At 46.3% G+C, this 20,692-nt stretch overlaps 1 protein-coding gene across 2 annotated transcripts in view; it reads left to right on the top strand.

Annotated features, from left to right (window-relative positions):
• C2CD4C (C2 calcium dependent domain containing 4C) overlaps positions 1 to 20,692 on the top strand; it is a 302,746-nt gene that overhangs the window by 255,722 nt on the left and 26,332 nt on the right. The window contains exon 1 of one of the 2 annotated variants that reach the window (XM_073586303.1): positions 6,400 to 9,646. The exons of the other annotated variant lie outside the window; for it this stretch is intronic. The gene's annotated coding sequence lies outside the window, so the exon portion shown is untranslated. Of the gene's footprint in view, positions 1 to 6,399; positions 9,647 to 20,692 lie in introns of those variants that run through there. 2 annotated transcript variants of the gene reach the window in all.

A 20,692-nucleotide genomic window follows, 5' to 3' on the forward strand; every position in this document is an offset into this window, starting at 1 on the left:
ACAATCCACAGGCCAGCAGTGCTGATAGCTCCTTCTGTAAATAATCTTCCTTGGTGCTTGACCAGATTGTGATAGTGTTGTACGATTAAGTAGGCAACATGACATTTTCCAGGAAGGATAAGAAGGAATTTCTCCTCAAACACCATTTTAGCCTCCTACTCTCATCAGACCGTAGTTGTTGATGAATGGGTCGAGTTTTCTCAGTACGCTGCTCGCTGGTATTGGAGCATTGTTAATAAGACATTGGATTTCCGCAAAGTAGGTTTCTCTTTGAACAGTGAAGATGATGTGGTTTCTGGAGAATTCTTAGTCCGAGGTAACATAGGTATTTTTACAACGATGCCAACCCTTATATTTTTCTGTGTCACAAGCTCTAGTGGTCCTGAATGAGCGAGCTATATAAGTCAGGCAGGTAATGGCTCGAATAAGTGACTTCCAACTTGAAAATTTGTCGAACCTGTGAGAGTCCATTGATATGGCATCTCACTTTATGAACCTGTAGGATATCTCTTCTCAACAGCAGTATCATCTGGGCCTGATGGTCGAGTTCCGGTATAAGGTGTGCTATGCGTTTCAAGTGAGCGTGATGGATTGCCACATCTGGCATAGGTATTTCAGATCTGTTGTCAGGGATCTGGTTACACTCGATGATTGTAGGTAGTGGTAGGCAGAATTGTTCATCTAAGGACTCGATTTGGTAGTCAGTAGCTTTCCTGCCTGCTGTTGTTACAGTACCTGCACACGTTTTTATTGAGTAGGGGGTGCTTAGCCCTTTGATGTTGAATAGGTCAAAGAATGTTGATCTAGCCAAGGATCCATTTACTTTGATCATCCAAGATAGCATACAGTCTTACAGCTTTGCCTCTATGGTCCTTTGGGTACACTCTGATGAGGCATATTTTAGAACAGGACCTACTGTCTATTGTCCCTTTACAGACTTCAGTACATCGTGAAGTGATCGCTGGCATAGCTGCATCAGTGTTCCTTTCCTCCCCACCATGTTCACTGTCAGCTGGAGTGTTTTGTGTACTCCATGGAGCTGGGCCAGGGTGCAGAGCAGTGTTATGATCTGTGGTGCCACATTGTGTGCACTTTACACTGACCTTGCAATCCTTGGCGAGATGAGTTGTAGATGTAGATGTAGATGTGAAAAAGACTTGGGTATACTAATAGATCACAGACTGAATATGAGTCAACAGTGTGATGCAGCAGCAAAAAAGGTAAATGCAATTCTAGGATGTATTAACAGAAGCATACAGTCTAGATCATGTGAAGTCATTATTGCCATCTATTCCTCTTTGGTCAGACCTCATCTGGAATATTGTGTCCAGTTTTGGGCGCCACATTTTAAAAAAAGACATCAACAAACTGGAGCAAGTTCAGAAAAGAGCGACCAGAATGGTGACCGGTCTGCAAACCATGTCTTATGAGGAAAGGTTGCAGGATTTGGGAATGTTTAGCTTGCAGAAAAGAAGACTGAGAGGAGACTTAATAGCTGTCTACAAATATCTGAAGGGCTGTCACATTGTAGAAGGATCATCTTTATTCTCTTCTGCACAAGGAAAGACTAGAAGCAATGGGATGAAACTGAAGGGGAGGAGACACAGATTAGATATAAGAAAAAATTTTTTGACTGTTAGAGTGATCAATGAGTGGAACAGGCTGCCATGGGAGGTGGTGAGTCCTCCTTCAATAGAAGTCTTTGAGCAGGGGGTTGGACCAGATGGCCCAGGAGGTCCCTTCCAACTCTACGATTCTATGATTCTATGAGCAGCACTTGTAGCAGATACCGTTCTCTTTCTGGAAGCTTATGCAATCTGGCATAGATTTTCCTTTGAAGGCTCTGCATTTCAGGAGAGGATGAGGCTTCTGATGGAGCGGGCACTGCTTGTCAGAGTCCTGCACCTTTGTCTCTGATTGGGAGCAGCCAGCAGAACTGTAATTGGAACCTGGAGAAGAAACACAAGTCTTGTTCACTGCCACGGATGTTCTGCATGGATTTGCAGCTGGTGATGGTGTGGCATATGACATTGCAAAGTCAAAGCTGGGATCGTTTCTAATTCTCACTTGTTGGTGTACAAAGTCTACAAAAACGGACGGAGAAGGGAGGGAATGGAATGCTGTGTTTGTATTTGTACGTGGAACCATGTATGAGCCACCTCTCCTGTAGATTGTAGGGCAACTTTTGGACTATAGGGTTAACACTTCTGGCTGTGTCAAGGAATGCAAGTCCTTGTAGATCATCTGCACAATTCACAACTTGGACTTCCTTTAGCAGGTCACTTTGTTCTCTAAGTTTCTGGAGACCTTTGTTTAGATATTTTAGGAAAGTCATTGATTCTTTTGAACAAGGCTTTCTCTATTACCTCTGCTGAGCCTCTTCATCCTCCAGCTCAAAAAGGTAGCACATCAGTCACAACCTGGAAGCACTGCAGCACTGCCTAGTCAAAGCGGGAACAGGCAGTGCGGAAGCTAATATGCTTCTGTTGAAAACTCCACAATGCTGAAGAGTTGTGGACAGCTATGAAACAGCAGGTGTATCAGTGGATGAGACCGCTGAACCCAGGCATGTTTGTGTGTGACAATGGGTGGAACCTGGTGGCAGCTCTTTGGCAAGGCGAGCTCACACACGTGCCATGCCTGGCTCATGCGCTTAACCAAATTGGTCAATGTTTTTTGAAAAGCAACACGGAGCTGGTAGATCTGGTAAAAATCCAATGCTCTAAATTTCCACTTTAGAAAGTCAGCTACAGCTTCATGCGCCTTTGCCGTAATTCAGCAGCGCTTGCTGCTTCTGGCTCACCGACTGGTGTGTGATGCCCCCAGACCTTGGAACTCTACACTGCAGAAGTAGGAAAGGATTTCTGAACAGAAGAGGGCAGTTGGTGACTAATCTACCAGTATCAACAAGGTTGTCCGTATTCAGTTCTGTCTTCACACATAACATCTGAGGTGTGGACATGGGTGTCTGACATGTGTACCATACTCCAAAACTTTGAGGACTCCACCAAGAGGGTGAGCGTCAATGATACCATAATTAATGTCTCCATCCTGCATATCTATGTTCTAATTTGAATATTGAAAGTTATTATAGAGCGAAAACATATTTACAGTTTAACAGTTTCAAACACAACAGTCATAAATAACAACGATAACAATAATCCAATAATTTTACCCAAATAAAACTACCCTGCTCGTGACTGCTAACAATCTACACTAAGTAACAATGATAACAAAAATTTATCCCAAACAAAACAATCCTGCTCGCGACAACTTACAATCTAAAATGAGGTGGGGGAGCTTAAAATTACAGGGGTGTATTTACAAGAAGTTATTTACAATGATGTTTTTACTATGATCTTACTGAGGTTCATTGTAAGTGTTGTAGGCTTAAGGACAAGGAGGGGAGGACAGCATGGTCAGTCATCCCCTTGGTGACAACACGGAAGTGTTGCCTGTTAGCAGTCTGGGATGCATTGGGCTGACTATGTTGCGCTGCGTTTCCCGTGACCATCGCATTATCAAAATTTTCGGTGACACTCATTTTCGGTGACACTTCTAGACCCACGCTACAAGGAGAACTTTCAATCTCTTCTTCCAGAGGCAGAAACATCTGAGTTTGTTTTACAACCAAGGAGTCAAAGTGAGAGAGACAGAAGTACAATCCAGCTCAGGCAGGGGAACAATGACAAAGTTCTGGGACAGATTTCTCAGAGCCTCCCATCGTGTCAGCACAGAGGCAAGGGGTGCTGGCACAAGAAGTGCAATGTTTTGTAAGATGCTGAGGGAGTACCTTGCAGATCGTACAAACGTTCGCCGGGACTCCTCTGTGCCTTTTAATTATTGGGTATCCAAGCTGGACACATGGCATGAACTGGCTCTCTACGCCTTGGAGGTCTTGGCTTGCCTTGCTGCTAGTGTTCTGTCAGAGCGGGTTTTAATGCCACTGGTGGAATTATAACAGATAAGCACATCCGCCTGTCAACTGACAATGCTGACAGGCTGACTCTTATAAAAATGAACAAGGGCTGGATTGGGCAAGACTTATGTATACCACCAAATGAAAACAGCGAAACATAACCTCAAATACATTGTATTTTTTGTGGAGGTGTATTCTCATGCACCTCTTCACAACCACAAATGGGTATCCGCTTCCTGATTTGGTCTGTTTGGTGTTATCCTCCTCCTTATTCTCATCCTCATCATCCACAACCATTACAACACCAGGGTGAACGTATTCCGTGATGCAAAAGTCACTCAATTTTTGGTAAGGGTGTCTATGATGCCCATAGTATATATTTTAAAAATTTACCCCTCAATGGGGAAATGTTTGTCAGCCAAGGCACTGCGTGTATATAACGAGAGTGACAGACTGCCCCAAAAAGGGAATTTGGGCCTAAATGCCTCAATTTTTGGCACACGAATGTATGAGGCATGTCAGAGATAGACCTCACTGTAAAATGTGACCTGTTTTTTTTTGGGTGGTCTAACTAGTGCTGTATTTAAACAGAACTGACAGCCAGGCATAAAAGAGAAAAAAGCCGTAAACTGGCCAAACTTTCAGCACGCACAGATATGAGCTGCCACGGAGATACCACACAAAAAAATGTGTGGCCTGTATTCCAATTACAACTGGGGCTAGCTATATACGGCTAATATATCCCACAGGTAGCAGCAGCACAAGAACACAGGAAGGCAATGGACCCTCTTGATGTATGCAATGCTCTATATACACATATACAGTGCCTGCAGACCTTGTACTGATGTGTATACAGCGACATACACTACCCTGCCTGCCTAACACTGGAACCTACAGTTGTGGCCAAAAGTATTGACACCCCTGCAATTTTGTCAGATAATACTCAGTTTCTTCCTGAAAATGATTGCAAACATAAATTCTTTGGTATTATTATCTTCATTTAATTTGTCTTAAATGAAAAAACACAAAAAGAATTGTCCTAAAGCCAAATTGGATATAATTCCACACCAAACATAAAAAAGAGGGTGGACAAAAGTATTGGCACTGTTCAAAAAATCATGTGATGCTTCTCTAATTTGTGTAATTAACAGCACCTGTAACTTACCTGTGGCACCTAACAGGTGTTGGCAATAATTAAATCACACTTGCAGCCAGTTGACATGGATTGAAGTTGACTCAACCTCTGTCCTGTGTCCTTGTGTGTGCCACATTGAGCATGGAGAAAAGAAAGAAGACCAAAGAACTGTCTGAGGACTTGAGAAACCAAATTGTGAGGAAGCATGAGCAATCTCAAGGCTACAAGTCCATCTCCAAAGACCTGAATGTTCCTGTGTCTACCGTGCGCAGTGTCATCAAGAAGTTTAAAGCCCATGGCACTGTGGCTAACCTCCCTAGATGTGGACAGAAAAGAAAAATTGACAAGAGATTTCAACGCAAGATTGTGGGGATGTTGGATAAAGAACCTCGACTAACATCCAAACAAGTTCAAGCTGCCCTGCAGTCCGAGGATACAACAGTATCAACCCATACTATCCATCGGCATCTGAATGAAAAGGGACTGTATGGTAGGAGACCCCACTTCTTACCCCGAGACATAAAAAAGCCAGGCTGGAGTTTGCCCAAACTTACCTGAAAAAGCCTAAAATGTTTTGGAAGAATGTTCTCTGGTCAGATGAGACAAAAGTAGAGCTTTTTGGGCAAAGGCATCAACATAGAGTTTACAGGAGAAGAAAAGAGGCATTCAAAGAAAAAACACGGTCCCTACAGTCAAACATGGCGGAGGTTCCCTGATGTTTTGGGGTTGCTTTGCTGCCTCTGGCACTGTACTGCTTGACCGTGTGCATGGCATTATGAAGTCTGAAGACTGCCAACAAATTTTGCAGCATAATGTAGGGCCCAGTGTGAGAAAGCTGGGTCTCTCTCAGAGGTCATGGGTCTTCCAGCAGTACAATGACCCAAAACACACTTCAAAAAGCACTAGAAAATGGTTTGAGAGAAAGCACTGGAGACTTCTAAGGTGGCCAGCAATGAGTCCAGACCAGAATCCCATAGAACACCTGTGGAGAGATCTGAAAATGGCAGTTTGGAGAAGGCACCCTTCTAATATCAGGGACCTGGAGCAGTTTGCCAAAGAAGAATGGTCTAAAATTCCAGCAGAGCATTGTAAGAAACTCATTGATGGTTACCGGATGCGGTTGGTCGCAGTTATTTTGGCTAAATGTTTGTGCAACCAAGTATTAGGCTGAGGGTGCCAATACTTTTGTCTGGCCCATTTTTGGAGTTTTGTGTGAAATGATCAATGTTTTGCTTTTTGCGTCATTCTCTTTTGTGTTTCTTCATTTAAGACAAATTAAATGAAGATAATAATACCAAAGAATTTGTGTTTGCAATCATTTTCAGGAAGAAACTGAGTATTATCTGACAAAATTGCAGGGGTGTCAATACTTTTGGCCACAACTGTATATACTCCGGAATTAGTCCTTAGAAGGACTGCTGGTTTAGCTGGATGTGAGCTTTTACGATGGTAGACCCCACACTGACTAATAAATCTCCAATTCTGACCCTATCAAGGCAGCCGTTCTCCCTACACTCTATCAATCCGGAGCTGAATGCGCCAAGCAAGGAAGCGTCCGGTCTCTTATATTCCTGATGATGCTTTGTGGCCATCCAATCACTGCACGACCACAACTAAGATGGCTGCGGTGTTTCATAGCCTGGCATAAAATCCCTACAGCGTGATTGGGTCTCTAAAGTCCGCCAAAAATGCTGGGTGGAGACCCGAGTTTACGCCAAGTAACCCTGGAAATGCTCGGTGCTCGCCAAGTACACCGAGTACAGTGATACTTGGGTGACTATCAAGTAGTGGCGAGCACATTCGCTCATCACTAGTTGAGATGGAATGTGTGGCTGCCCAGCCTGATCCAGCAAGCATGGATGTGGGGAGGCGGGAGTGTGGATGTGGGGTGTGTGAGTAAGGGGTGCATAGGGGTGGTGGAAGGCGCCAATGCCAGTACGAGTGAGGTTGCCAGTGCTAGAGAACAGGGGGCAGGTGGTAGTGTGGGAGCAGGTCATGTGGGTGTGAATGGTGAATGGAGTGCTGGTTCCACTCCCTCCCTGGTGGCGGTGGGTTCCAGTGCTCAAGGTAAAAGGAGCTATGCTGGTACTGTAGTCACTGGGAGTAGTAGTGTTTCCTTGTCGGATGGCCTTGGAGAGGGTGACTTGCAATGGTGCCTTCTGGAGGCCCTGAGGAGAGGTGAAGAATCCATCACTGTGGGGGATAGGGTGGTTGACACATCTTTCTGGATAGAGAGACATGGTCTATCAGCCTTCCGAAAGAATGGGGCTGAGACTGCTTCGTGTCTGCCAACAGTGGGGCAGGGGGGTACTCGTTGGAATGTGGCCCACCTTCGGTGGGTAGGCGAAGAGGCGTGTCCTTCTAGAGAGAAGGTAGTTGAGCTCCTTCTGAAGGGGGGCTTCAAGGTGCATGACATTTATACCTTGATCCATTCCTATGGTACCTCCTATTTTGACATCATCTTCTTGAGACCGGAAGGTTTGGAACTCTTTTGGTCTCACTATGAGCTGGCAAGGAGTCACCCCATATGGTGGGATTTTGTTGTTGAAGCAATCTCCTCCAGAATGCCGTAAAGAAAGTGACCGTTTTAACAAGTAACAAGCCACTTTCTAGTATGGACATTATGACCTGGATCAGCTGCTTTGGGTAGATGGTCCAGGTCTCAAAAAAGAACTTGGATAAATATGACATCTGGTCAGGAGCCTGGACCTTTATGGTAAAGTTAAAGGTATCCGGAAACAGTTACTTACATCCTGACTTCAACATTTCTCGGGAGGGACCGAATCCTGATCTTTTACCAAGGGCAGCTGAAGCTTTGCCACAAGTGCGGCAGTCCCTCACACTTCAGCACGGGGTGTAAGGTGGTAAAGTGCGTCATGTGTGGGGGTCTGGGTCACCTTGCCACATATTGTGGCAATATTCGGTGTAACCTGTGTGGGGACCTACATCACCCCTTCAGTTGCTGTCCACGCTCCTACGCTAATGTGGGCCTGAATCCGGGTGGTTTGGGGCAGGAGGAGGCCAATTCAGCCGGTGAAGGGACCAGCAGAGGCGGATATAGCAAAGGACCAGTGAGAAGCAGGGTACCACCTTCCAGAGCAAGACAGCAGGAAAAACACCACAGGGACAGGGGAAAGGAGCAGGGAGTCATTTCCTTGGCCCCAGATCCTAGCCCTGGTGAGCTTGCAGCGGAGGTCCTGGAGGGCAAACTGAACAAAGAGGTCAGGAAGTTGCAAAGAGAGGATGCCATGGCTTCCATGTCCTCATCCGGTGAGAGTCTGGAAGAGGAGGAGGTGAAATGGCAAAAGCAAAAAGGAAAAAAAGAGAAATAAGAGAGAACAAGCATAAAGTAAGGGTGCCCCAGGGCCAGTCCCTAGAGTGGGATCCCTTAGAGGAGCCTATCCTGGGCCAGATGGTTAAGGACAGGTCGAACACCCTGCCTCTGATGGGCCTCACCAACCGGTACCAAGCTCTGGGTAGTCCTCCCCTTTCTTCAGAGGGGGAGGAGGAGGCGGAGAGTGTGGTGCCGGGTGCAGCGGACAAGGACATCGAGGCTCTGGAGGTTGCTGGGCCTCATTCTCTGGGGGCAGCGGAAGCATCCTCAGTGAGGGGGGTCACTCCGGGGCCACCCAACAAGGGCAAGAATGTGTCTGTGAGTGAGCCTGAGGAAAAGGATGGGATGGATATGTCTGTGACTTTGAAGCGTGGGATGTCTTCTTCTGAGGAGAGTGAACACATAGCACAGGGGAGTGGGAAAAAGTTTGCTGTCCAACCTGATCACCCATGATGGCAGCACTCACTCCGTTGACGCTGGCGACCATTAATGTCGCCAACATAAAGTTTGATGCGGCTAAGTACACGGAATTTGATTTTCTCAGTCGCCTTGATACCGACATTTTATTTTTGCAGGAGACCAGGTTGACAGATCTCATGTCCTTGCACAAAGCAAGGAGGGCGCATGGACCTTCCTACTGGTGTCTTGCGGCTGAGCCGTATAGTGGAGTGGCGGTTCTTTTTAAAACCGCAGATGTAGTATGCCGGTAAGTTATTGAGTAGGAAATGGGTAGGTGTTTGATCCAGGATGTATTCATGAAGGGACAGGAGCTTTGGCTCATAAACATCTATGGTCCCCAGTCTAAGTGGGATCGTAAAAGTCTTTTTATGAGTATTAAACCCTTTCTGTTTTGTAGTCGACAGGTGGTCTTTGGAGGGGACTTCAATAACGTCTTGAGGCTCCAGGACAGAGGAAGTTCCAGAGACCGGTTGGCTTACAATAGCGTCACTTTGAATAGTATAGACAGTGAGGCTCACCTGGTGAATGTCCACATTCGGAACACCACAGGCCATGTGGGGTTCACTTACTTCAGAGGTAGTCAGTGCAGGTCTAGAATAGACAGGTTTTATTTGAAGAAGGAAGCCATCTCTTCACCTATGTCTGTGGTGGAAGTGGAGTTCTCCGATCACTGACTAATTATGTTTTCTTTGAATGTCACAGAAACCCCTCGGATGGGAAGAAGATTGTGGTAGCTTAATTCGTCACTCCATGAGGAATTACTGTGAGACGGTCTTTTGAGGATTTCTTTCAAAGCCAGGTACCGCTGCTGGGCCTTAGTAACTCTAAGTCAGAGTGGTGGGAGATGTTTAAACATCTGGTGGCAAAATTCTTCTGCCAGCTCTCTAACCTCAGAATCCTAAACAGGGCACACCTGTATCAGAGCCTGAGGAGGAAACTCGAGCAACTTGTCTCGGCTGGAGGTGGTCGAGAGGACATGTCCATAGTGAAAGCCTTGCTAAAAAGATGCCAGTATGATAGACACACATCCTTAGTTTTTGAGAGGAATTTCGGGAAGTACCGCTGGCCTGACCCCTACAGGAACTGTAAGATGTCAATGAATAGTAAGGTCATGGTGGGTCTGAAAGACAGTACAGGACCCTGGTAAAGTACAGATCATGGATCCTGGAGGTCATCAGATCTTACTACTCGTATCTTCTGGGAAGGAAGGATCTAGATCGAGATGGAATGTCGACTTTCCTGGCTGACGCTGTCCCTGAGTCAGGGGTAGACCCCTTGCTTCGTGTTTTGACAGAATTAATCAAAGAAGAGGAAGTGGGACTGGCGATTGATGGGCTTCGGCTTAACATCCGAGTTTTACAATGCCTTTAAAGACGCTTTGGTCCCCTTGTTGACTCAGGTGATTAATGAGTGCCTTCCTCAGGCATTCTTCCAAGATCAATGAGGAGGTCTGCTTTGATTTTTCTTTCAAAGGGTAGGAACCCGTCACACATTGAGAATTGGCAGCCCATAGCACTTCTCAATGTGGATAGAAATGTTCTGGATAAAGTGCTCTTTAACAGGTGGGTGAAATTTGCGCAACAGCTTCTTTCGGAGTCCCAGCACTGCTGTGTTCCTGGTGGTAGCACTTTTAGTGCTGTTCTCGGTGTCAGGGAGGCTGTGGAGCAGGGTTGGGTGGGTCTTTGGAAAGGGTTCTTGCTGTCCCTAGATCAGGCCAAGGCTTTTGACCTGGTTGACCATGCGTACTCTGGTCCACTCTATTGAGGTATGGCCTACCGGGGGGTTTCGTGGACTGGCTAAAGACATAGTACATGGGGGCTGAGAGTTTCCTACTTGTGAATGGTTGGATTGGACGGGCCTTTGGTGTCGGCTCCGGCGTCCGCAAGGATTGTCCTCTAAGTCCCCTGCTCTACGTGTTTGCGATTGATCCCTTTGTAAGGAGGATGGGTCGTGGACCGTTGGCGGGGGTGAGGATAAACCAGGAGGGCGCACATGATGCCACGCTGAGAGTGGTGGCTTACACTGATAACGTCTCCGTCTTTGTCACCTCGGGAGAGGAGGTGCGATGGCTGATGTATGAGGTGGAAGCCTACTCTGAGGCATCGGGATCCAGAGTCAGTCAGGACAAGTGTGTAAGTCTCTGGCTGGGGGGAGGAGATCCTGGTTTCGGTGTCAAAAACCAGCCCCAGGAGTATGCCAAAGTTCTGGGCATCGAATTTGGCCAGGGTGATTACCCCGCTAAAACTGGGAAGGTAGGCTCAAGTGTGCTGCCCACAGAGTGGACCAATGGAAGGGTTGGTCTTTGACCCTGAGGGAAAGGGTGATTCTGTGCAAAGGTTTCCTGCTCCCCTTGTTAATATACTTGGGCAGTGTGTGTATTTTGCCAGAACCTCTCTAGACACGGGTTTATAGCCTGTTTTTCCAACTCTTATGGCGGAACCAGCTGAACCTAGTCAAGCAAGAGGTTACTTACCTTACGAGGAGACTAGGGGGATTAAATATGGTAAACCCCATGGTTTCTTGTAAACACCTTTTTGAAAGTTAATATAGCAAACCTCTGGAAAGAGAGGGCTCCTCCATGGGTATTCTCCTGCAGGGGATGGTTAAAGCCTTTCTTCCAGGAATGGGAGACAAGGGGGCGTGTGAAGGATCTTCGCACACTGCACAGGCATATCTTGGATTACGTTACCCCAGTTTTGAAACCTATTCATCGGTGGGGTCTGGGGATTTGGGAGGTGAGGACTCTATCGAGGAAACTCCTCGATGAGAGGATCTTGTCTATACATTTTCAGAAACCATTGGCCCTCAGGTATTGCCCAAGTTAAGATCTGGAGGTTGGGTGGCGTCTTTTAAATTTAACACGGATCCCCTTAAAGTATTGGGACTTGACTTGGCGCTGTTTCCAGTGTAAGCTGTATGTGAGGGATAATCTGAAGTACAGGAGCTCCGAGGAAAGGAATTGTCCTCATGAGAATTGTGCTGACGTGCTGGAAAGTATGGAGATCTTCCTGCTTCGTTGTCCCTTTAATATAGGTTTATAACAGGGTGGGTGCTTCCATCGGCTGGCCTAGGCTGGCTGGCCTCTCCTAGGCTGAGTGGGCCTATGGGGCATTCAGAGACCTTGGTGGACAGGACAGGACAACACTTTTTCTAGATAGCATAGTGGTTAGACAATTCACGGGGAATGCATGGTGTTTAGTCTCGACGAGTAGTAAAATCCTCCCAGTGGATGACGTTTGTAGTAACATCTTTGGTTACCTGGTGAAGGTACGCTCCTTGGAGTATGAGAGATTGGGTGCATTCTCACCTGTGGAGGGGTTTTTCCTTTAGGGTGCCCTAGTCTGGTAATGCTTCAAGTCCCTTCTGGTGGTGGGCTAATTTTCTCACCCTAGGTTTTTGTTTTGGAAATATGCATTAAGATAGTAAGGGTTTACAAGTGCTGAACTTGAGCAAGTTTGGGTATTGATATGATTATATATGTTGGAGAAAGGGGGAGGGAAAAAAAATTGTAATTGTCTATTTATTGTTTTTGTTTCACGGGTATATTTGAGGGGTTTTAGTTAGGTGGGGTGGGGGTGTCTTCTGGGGGGAGGGAGGCGGTGTTTGTGGTGTTATATGGAGTGGTCTGGCCCAGCCAGGGCCCATCTGGGAGACTTTGGGGTTAAAATCAAGCTCAGAAAACTTTCTTTGAACTTGAAGTGTTGGAGCCGGATCAAGGGTGGTGGATGTAGTTAGATGTTAGATAAGGTTAGGTTTGCTGTAATATTTAAAAAAAAAAATATTTGTGGTATGTATTAGTAGTCATGTGTGGTGTGGTAATAGAAGGATATATATGGTAGTGGAGCCAGGTGTGTGGTGTAATTTTGTTTGATTTATAGTGAGTGGTGCCAGATAAGTGGGGTCATTTGATTTTTGTTATTGCTGGCTCTTGTTATGGAGTTATGTTATGTTAATTGTAATGTTTTCTACTTTTATAAATAAAAGAGTTCCATTACAGTCTGAGCTGCTGCCTGTGACACTTATTAACCATATATACATAGCCACAGGTATCAGTTGCCAGGAATATTTTTTTTTGCATCTTAATCCTGATTATTTTCTTCAAAAGCAATCCAGAGCACATATTTGTTTGCTCCATTTGCTTGTTGGCAGTGCAGAATACAGTCAGATCCTTTCCACATTACGACATGAAAATCCAGCTATTTTATACAGAGGTTTGACCATCACAGCGATCACATCTGAGTGCTCGGACAATTCTGCCATTTCTGGGCTACTGTAAAATTTTGTTGGAGTGTCATATACAAGTTATTGACACCAGTTTGCTGAAAAATGTCACTTACAGGCCAGCTACTTTAAACTCAGCCATTTGTAGTGACCGTGCAAAATATTATCCTCCATTTAAAATGAGCAAGGCGCGTGGCAAGGGACTGGGAACAAGATGTGATGGTGCATGCAGAGGCTGAGGCCGTGGGCAAGCCGAAATTGTTCCACAACAAACACCCACATCTTCTCGCCCAACGTTACTGTCCCAATTATTAGGGGACCCCGACAGCTTACCACTATTGAACCCAGAGCAGTGTCAAAAGTTTGTTGGTTGGATAGCAGATAATGTTTCCAGTCACGTTGCCACCACCACCACCCTGTCTTCCACACTGTCAAAATAAGGAAATAGTTGGACTCAATTGCATTAAGGCATGTCAATGTGAAATACAAGAAGTGTGAATAGCGTAATGGCTTTTGAAATTTAGAAAAAACACATGAGATACTTAGCACAATATTTGACCAAAAAATGTGAGCCCATTCACCAACGTCAAGGTGATCTCATTGAATGGGTCCACACTGTCAAGTTTGAGTAGTCGTGAGTCTCGACTGCATATTCCTCACCCTGATCCTCCTTCCTCCAACCATGCCGAGTGCCCGGAGACAACTGATGACACACTTGGACACTCTGAAAAGCTGTTCACTTTTCCATTTATAGATTCGGTACTCTCTCCCGGTCCACTTGAAGCATTGCAAGAGGAGATTGCATGTAGCGATGCCCAAATATTTGAGCAGCCATGGTCACATGAAGGCGATGGTGGGAACTTGTCACAAGAGGTGTACGATGATGAGAAACAATTTCCAGCAAGTCAGGAGGAGGACCAGGGCGCGGAAGTGGAAGACGAGGTGGTGGATGATATACTAACTGGCCCAAGCTGGCAGGAGGACATGCAGAGTGAGGACATGCAGAGTGAGGACAGCAGCTCACGGGAGGGAGGTGTAGCACCCCAACAGGCAGAAAGAAGTGGTGTGGTGGCTGTAGACAGAAGGCGGGCAACCATACCCCGTTAACACCAACATGACGGAAGTTGCCAGTCCAACTGTTAGGTCTTCCCAAGTCTGGTTGTTTTTTAAAGACTATACCGATAACTCCAAAAAGGCCATTTGCACCACCTGCTATGTCAGCATCAGCAGGGGTAGCAAAACTACCAGCATGACCACCACCAGCATGATCAGGATGTAACGCTCGCACCCTGACTGGGTGACACAAACGTGGATTGTGGCCCCACTGTGCCACAAACCAGACTAATCAGCTACCCTGGTATTCACTGGAGCCTCTAGTGGTGAGGTCAGGCTTGTGTGGCAGGTAGCTGCCAGGTACCACTCCAGAGCGGTGTCTGGCTGTAGCAGCTGATCCCACTGGGGGATGGAACACTAATGATAGATGTGGGCAAGTACCGACGGACATGGCTTGTACTCTCGTGGGTACGGCTGGCACTCTGGCAGGCGGGCACAGATGGCACTCTGGCAGGCAGGCAGGCGGGCACAGCTGGCACTCAGGCAGGCATGGCTGGCACTCTGGCAGGCAGTCGAGCATGGCTGGCACTCTGGAAGGCAGGCGGGCATGGGCAAGACTGGAAGAGCCAGAACCGTAATGGGTAGGGAACGAACACAGGCAGGTATGAATGGTAAAACAGAACAGGTAGGAAGCTGTTAAGACTAGAGGGACAGGAACTGTAAGGTAAGGAACGGAAGTCTTAAGTACCTGATGCCTCTTGGCAATAGGCTGGGGCCAAATTAGGGGCATGCACAGTCTCTATAAAACTCAGGAAGTGTCGGCACTGCCCCCTAAGCATACAACCAGGAAGTATGCAGCAAGCAAGGACATGAGGCCCACAGCATGGAGCAGGCAGAAGACAGAACTCACAGCATGTCCCAGAATGGTGAGTAAGATGGGACATGGGAAGCCATGCAGTGATGCCAGCAAGGATGTTACAGTACCACTCCTTATGTGCCCACTTCTTCAAGCCCACCAGGATGATTTGCAGAAGGAGTATAGGACCACACACAGTCCAGCCCATCATGACATCCTTAGGGTAGTATGAGGCAGGCGTGATATCAGGAATCCCGGAATGCCAAGTCTCTCTCTGCCCGACGAAGTCAGCTCCCACCATGGAAGATACAACAATCTGAAACTCTTCCTCCAGTTCAGTGGAAGGCAGAGATGAGAACTTCCATTTTGAAATCTTCATCAAGCGGCCACATGGAGGCTGAAGGTACCCTCACAGGATCCATCTTCTGCCCGTTATCCAGAGAGCAATTTCCTAGCGGCAGGGATGTTCCTGGGAACTGGTCACTAGTATAGTTGGAGATGTGTGGAGAGAACGGCCACCGCTTCCCCTTCTTTGGATACGTCAGCACACCTTGACTCGATGACTAGCAGACCAGCTGAAGAAGATGAAACTGCTGACTGACTTTAACGCATGGGAACCAGACACCTCTCGCCACTTGGTTGTTCCAAACAAAGCACCTTGCTGGGTCTCCAAAACAGAACATGTAGTAGAGTTCTTGGCTCTGAATTACCCATGGGCATACCACACAGCATGTGGAAAATTAACTTCTGCTTGAATAATGCTCTGACTTGGAGCTGTAATAGTCCCTGCAAGACAAGACTGCTCTTAAGTAGGGCTCGGCCATCACCAGACAGCACCCTCACCAGATGCTGGAGCTATAGAATAGAGATCACACATCAACTCAGTATGGCTGGAGACTTAAATACACCAAAGCTCCCAGAAGGCAAAGAAACAGTCATTGACTTTAGTGGAGAGGAAGTTCTCTTGTTAAGGGCAGCCTGTCCTACTGGCCCAAGGTTCTGGAGTATAGGCTTCTCAGGGCAGAGACCATCAGGATGTTCCACACAACCCCAGCAATACCGCATTCCCTTCTCATGACTGTGTAAGGAGGTGAGGGCCTAGCCCTGTAAATATTATTATTATGTATTAACTGTGTTCCTTACATATCTGTCTGCAGTATATATGTTGTGTGTGTGTGTGTTTGCAGCCGCATGACAATAGTTAGAGAGATAGAGTTAAGTGGAATATTATTAAGGGACACTAGATGGGGGCACCGAGCATAACTGAGGGAGCTTGTAGAGAGGGTTAATTTAGAGGAATAGCTAGCCTGAGCAAAAAGGAGATAGTTTTCCCTCTGTAGTGAGTTGAGCCGGGGGTAGCAATACTGGACGGCGGAGTACAGCGAATGCCTACAGCAGTAGCCAGTGAGGAAGGTCACTGGAGGTCCTACAGTTAGAGACTGGAAACTGCAGGACAAGGGAGACTAACAGAGTCTCAGTGGTCAAGTCAGCTAGCAAGGAATAGCTGAAGTGACAACTAGTGTTGAGCATTCCGATACCGCAATTATCGGGAATTGGCCGATATTCGCGGTATCGGAATTCCGCTGCTGAGTTCCGATACTTTTAGCATATCGAATACCGGAATCGGAAGATCCCATAATGCTATGAGCCAGTTTGATTTAATTCAGCCAATGACAATGCTCAGAAGTGTGGGCACATCCTGTTGGGCATGTAGGCATGTTAAGTAATGGCATGGCTGTGATTGGCTGCTGAAATGATGTCATGATGCACTATAAAAGCCGCCGCCGCCATTTCGGGTTCACTCTGCTGTGAATTCAGTTAGGGACAGGCTGCTGTTCAAGACTCTGAGGGACAGTTAGAGATAGCGATTTTCCAAATCATATTGTGCTTTACCCAGGCTACATAATCAACCACTGTAGCTTTCTTTTGCCTTGCAGCAGTGTTCACAGCTGTCTGCAAGGTCTGTGTGAGTGCAGCTCACGCTGTGTAGTGTGTCCTGCAGCCACATCTGGTTGTAGATATAAAGTAGATATGACAGGCTCAAACCCCAACTTAGGTGCTCTGGGAAAAAACAAGACTAAAGTATAGGAGTAACCCCGGCACACTAATAACATGAAAGTAAAGTCTTCTCAACGACAGTCTTTAATTGTTTTATGGGACTTTGTTTGTGCAAATACTCTGCCAGTTTAGAATCAATTGTACCCAAATTTAAGTGGAAGTTGATCAAATTGTCTATCTTTCTCTCTATGGAGTAGATAGGATTCGTGGGGATGGGTCTGTATGTCGTGACGTCAGAGAGTTGTCTCTGGATTTCAGACAGATAGTATTTCTTATCCAGTACTACAATGGAGCCACCTTTATCAGCAGGCTTTATGACAATGTCCTTGTTGTTTTTAAGACTTTTCAGTGCTAATGATTCTTCTCTATTAAGGTTATGCTTAAGGTGGTATTTACCATGTTTGATTTTATCTATATACTTATCCACAGAAGCATTAACAAGTGAAATATACGTCTCGACAGGATGATAGAGGCGAGGTGGTTGAAACGTGCTCGGGATCTTGAGTCCGAGATCTTTGAGAATAAACGTCTCTTGGGTGCTGGTTCCCGAGGAGAAAGGTACCTGGTTGGTGTTTATGTCTCCGCCATCTTTGTCAAAAGGTACATTTTGACAAAGATGGCGGAGACATAAACACCAACCAGGTACCTTTCTCCTCGGGAACCAGCACCCAAGAGACGTTTATTCTCAAAGATCTCGGACTCAAGATCCCGAGCACGTTTCAACCACCTCGCCTCTATCATCCTGTCGAGACGTATATTTCACTTGTTAATGCTTCTGTGGATAAGTATATAGATGAAATCAAACATGGTAAATACCACCTTAAGCATAACCTTAATAGAGAAGAATCATTAGCACTGAAAAGTCTTAAAAACAACAAGGACATTGTCATAAAGCCTGCTGATAAAGGTGGCTCCATTGTAGTACTGGATAAGAAATACTATCTGTCTGAAATCCAGAGACAACTCTCTGATGTCACGACATACAGACCCATCCCCACGAATCCTATCTACTCCATAGAGAGAAAGATAGACAATTTGATCAACTTCCACTTAAATTTGGGTACAATTGATTCTAAACTGGCAGAGTATTTGCATAAACAAAGTCCCATAAAACAATTAAAGACTGTCGTTGAGAAGACTTTACTTTCACATCTGGTTGTAGGTCGCTCAGCGTGCGTCACTGCCTCATACATATTTTTCTTTTATTGCTGCTCATTTTTCATTCTATTAGTGTGCATCCATCCGTATCCATATACGTTGGTTGCAAACACTATAGGCGTAGACAGCGGAGCCTTTCTGCAGCCTTTCAGTGCTAGTGCCCAGTTATCTGCACTGTTCACGGTTGTCTGAGAGGTCTCTGTGTGTGAGTGCAGCTCACGCTGTAGTGTGTCCTGCAGCTACGTCTGGTTGTAGGCCGCTCAGCATGCGTCACTGCCTCATACATATTTTTCTTTTATTACAGCTCATTTTTCATTCTCCTATTAGTGTGCATCCATCCATATCCATCTACATTGGTTGGTTGCAAACACTATATAGGAGTAGATAGAGGAGCCTTTTTTCTGTTCTGTGCCCTTCAGCTGCAGCCAGATTAGTATTACTCTATTTTTTGGAGCCTCATCTTTTGCATTGTAGGTTACCTTCCTGCATTGTAATAGCTCAAAAAAGTTTGTGTTACTATCGCTTTCAAATCTTTGGTCACATCCTTTTTGTTTTTTTGAAAATAAAGTTCACCAAACACTACATTTGACAGTTGTGTAGGCCACATTAGCAAATATTAAAGTGTAGTCCACACACTTTATAAAATTAATGTTTCTTATACCTGTTAGCAGCTGTTCAGGAATAAGCACACTAAGCCCCCCCTTTGTACTTTCCTGCCTATCTTTATCAGTCTACCAAGATGAAGAAGGCAGGGAGTAAGGCACGTGGGCGTGGAGTTTCAGCAGGGAGAGGACGTGGGGATTCTGCAGGGAGAGGACGTGGGGATTCTGGGCCTGCTGCGGGCACCAGTGAGTCAGCATCCCCCAGTTTTACCAGGCAACAGAACTTTATGCGCAGCTTTGTACGACCTCGCCGTACCCCACTGCTGCGAGAGGAACAAATTGAAGCCGTTGTCGGATGGATGGCAGCTAACGCATCGACTTCAATGACTTCCATGTCCTCTCAGGGCCAGAGCACTGAAGAGCAACCATCTGTCTCTTCACCACCTGCCAAATTGCCCAGGCAGTCAGAGAGCCCTGTACAGGAGCCATCACAGTCTCTGCTTCTGTTCTCTGAATCTGTTGGCTTGGAAAGAGGGGGCCAGCCAAGCAGCATTCAAGAATGTGAAGAAGAGGGAGTATGCAGTGATGCGCAACTGCTTTGTCCCTCTGAATCTGAAGAGGCGGGTGGGCCAGTGCCTATGGTCAGCACATCACAGTATGCATCAGATGATGATGAGACTCAGGTGCCACTTTCTGGTGCGTACGGTGCTGGCGAGACTACCCAGGAGAAGCAGGTGTTTGAAGAGGGGAGTGTAGATGATGAGGTCCTTGACCCATCATGGCGTGAGGAACAGGAAGGTGGTGGGAGCAGCTCTGAGGAAGAGATTCCCCGAACGGCCAAAACAGGAGGGAGAGGGAGGGGGCAGACTTGGTTGCCTGTAGCCTCCACTTCGGCACCCGTTAGGAGCATTCCTCTTCCAAAAGCCAAAATGGGCGCTCCCAAGACTTGCAGTGCGTGGTCCTTTTTTGACACAGTTGCAGATGACATTTGCTTTGTCAAATGCAAGCTGTGTCATCAGAAAGTCAAAAGAGGGAAAAGTGTCAGCAACCTCAATACCACAAATATGTGGAAACATCTGCAGACCAAGCACGTGGTGGAGTTACAAAGACACACTGAAGACGTAGGCCAACCTTCAGCTCATCTTGTAGCCTCTTCCTCCAGCTCACACACAGCTGGTTTGGCTTCCTCACAGGATCGCCATGGAAGAACCTCTGGCACTGTTGTCCATAGACCCAGTGACATTCCACCACGTTCCCGTTCATCCTCACACTTCCAGGTCACTCTACAGCCATCGGTAGCACAGGCATGGGAGAAAAGGCGGCCATACTCCGCAAACCATCCCCGAGCACAGGCTCTGAATGCTGGCATTGCCAAATTACTGGACCTTGAAATGCTCTCATTCAGGCTGGTGGAGACTGACACCTTCCGGAACTTCATGGCATTGGCAGTCCCACAATACACCGTGCCCAGCCTCTTTTATTTCAGCAGGCAAGCCGTCCCTGCCCTGCAAAAGCATGTGGAGGGAAAAATTAAACATGCACTATTAAATAAAAAAAGAACCTAGGCATGTTTGGTGTCTATGAACTCATAATGAACTGTAGAGTCATAATGGCAGGTCAGTTTTAGCATTCAGTGACCCTAGCAAAAAAGGCAAACAAAAAACAAGTGTGGGATTGCACTTTTTTTTGCAATTTCACCGCACTTGGATTTTTTTCCCGTTTTCGAGTACATGACATGCGAAAACCAATTATGTCATTCAAAAGTACAACTTGTTCTGCAAAAAAAAGCCCTCACTTGGCCATATTGACTGAAAAATAAAAAGTTATGGCTCTAGCAAGAAGGAGAGCAAAAAATGAAAACACAAAACCGAAAAAAGCTTCGGTCATTAAGGGAAAT

This window comes from Dendrobates tinctorius, unplaced genomic scaffold (assembly GCF_039654945.1).
Source record: "Dendrobates tinctorius isolate UK_male_01 unplaced genomic scaffold, ASM3965494v1 ptg000092l, whole genome shotgun sequence".
NCBI lineage: Eukaryota > Metazoa > Chordata > Amphibia > Anura > Dendrobatidae > Dendrobates > Dendrobates tinctorius.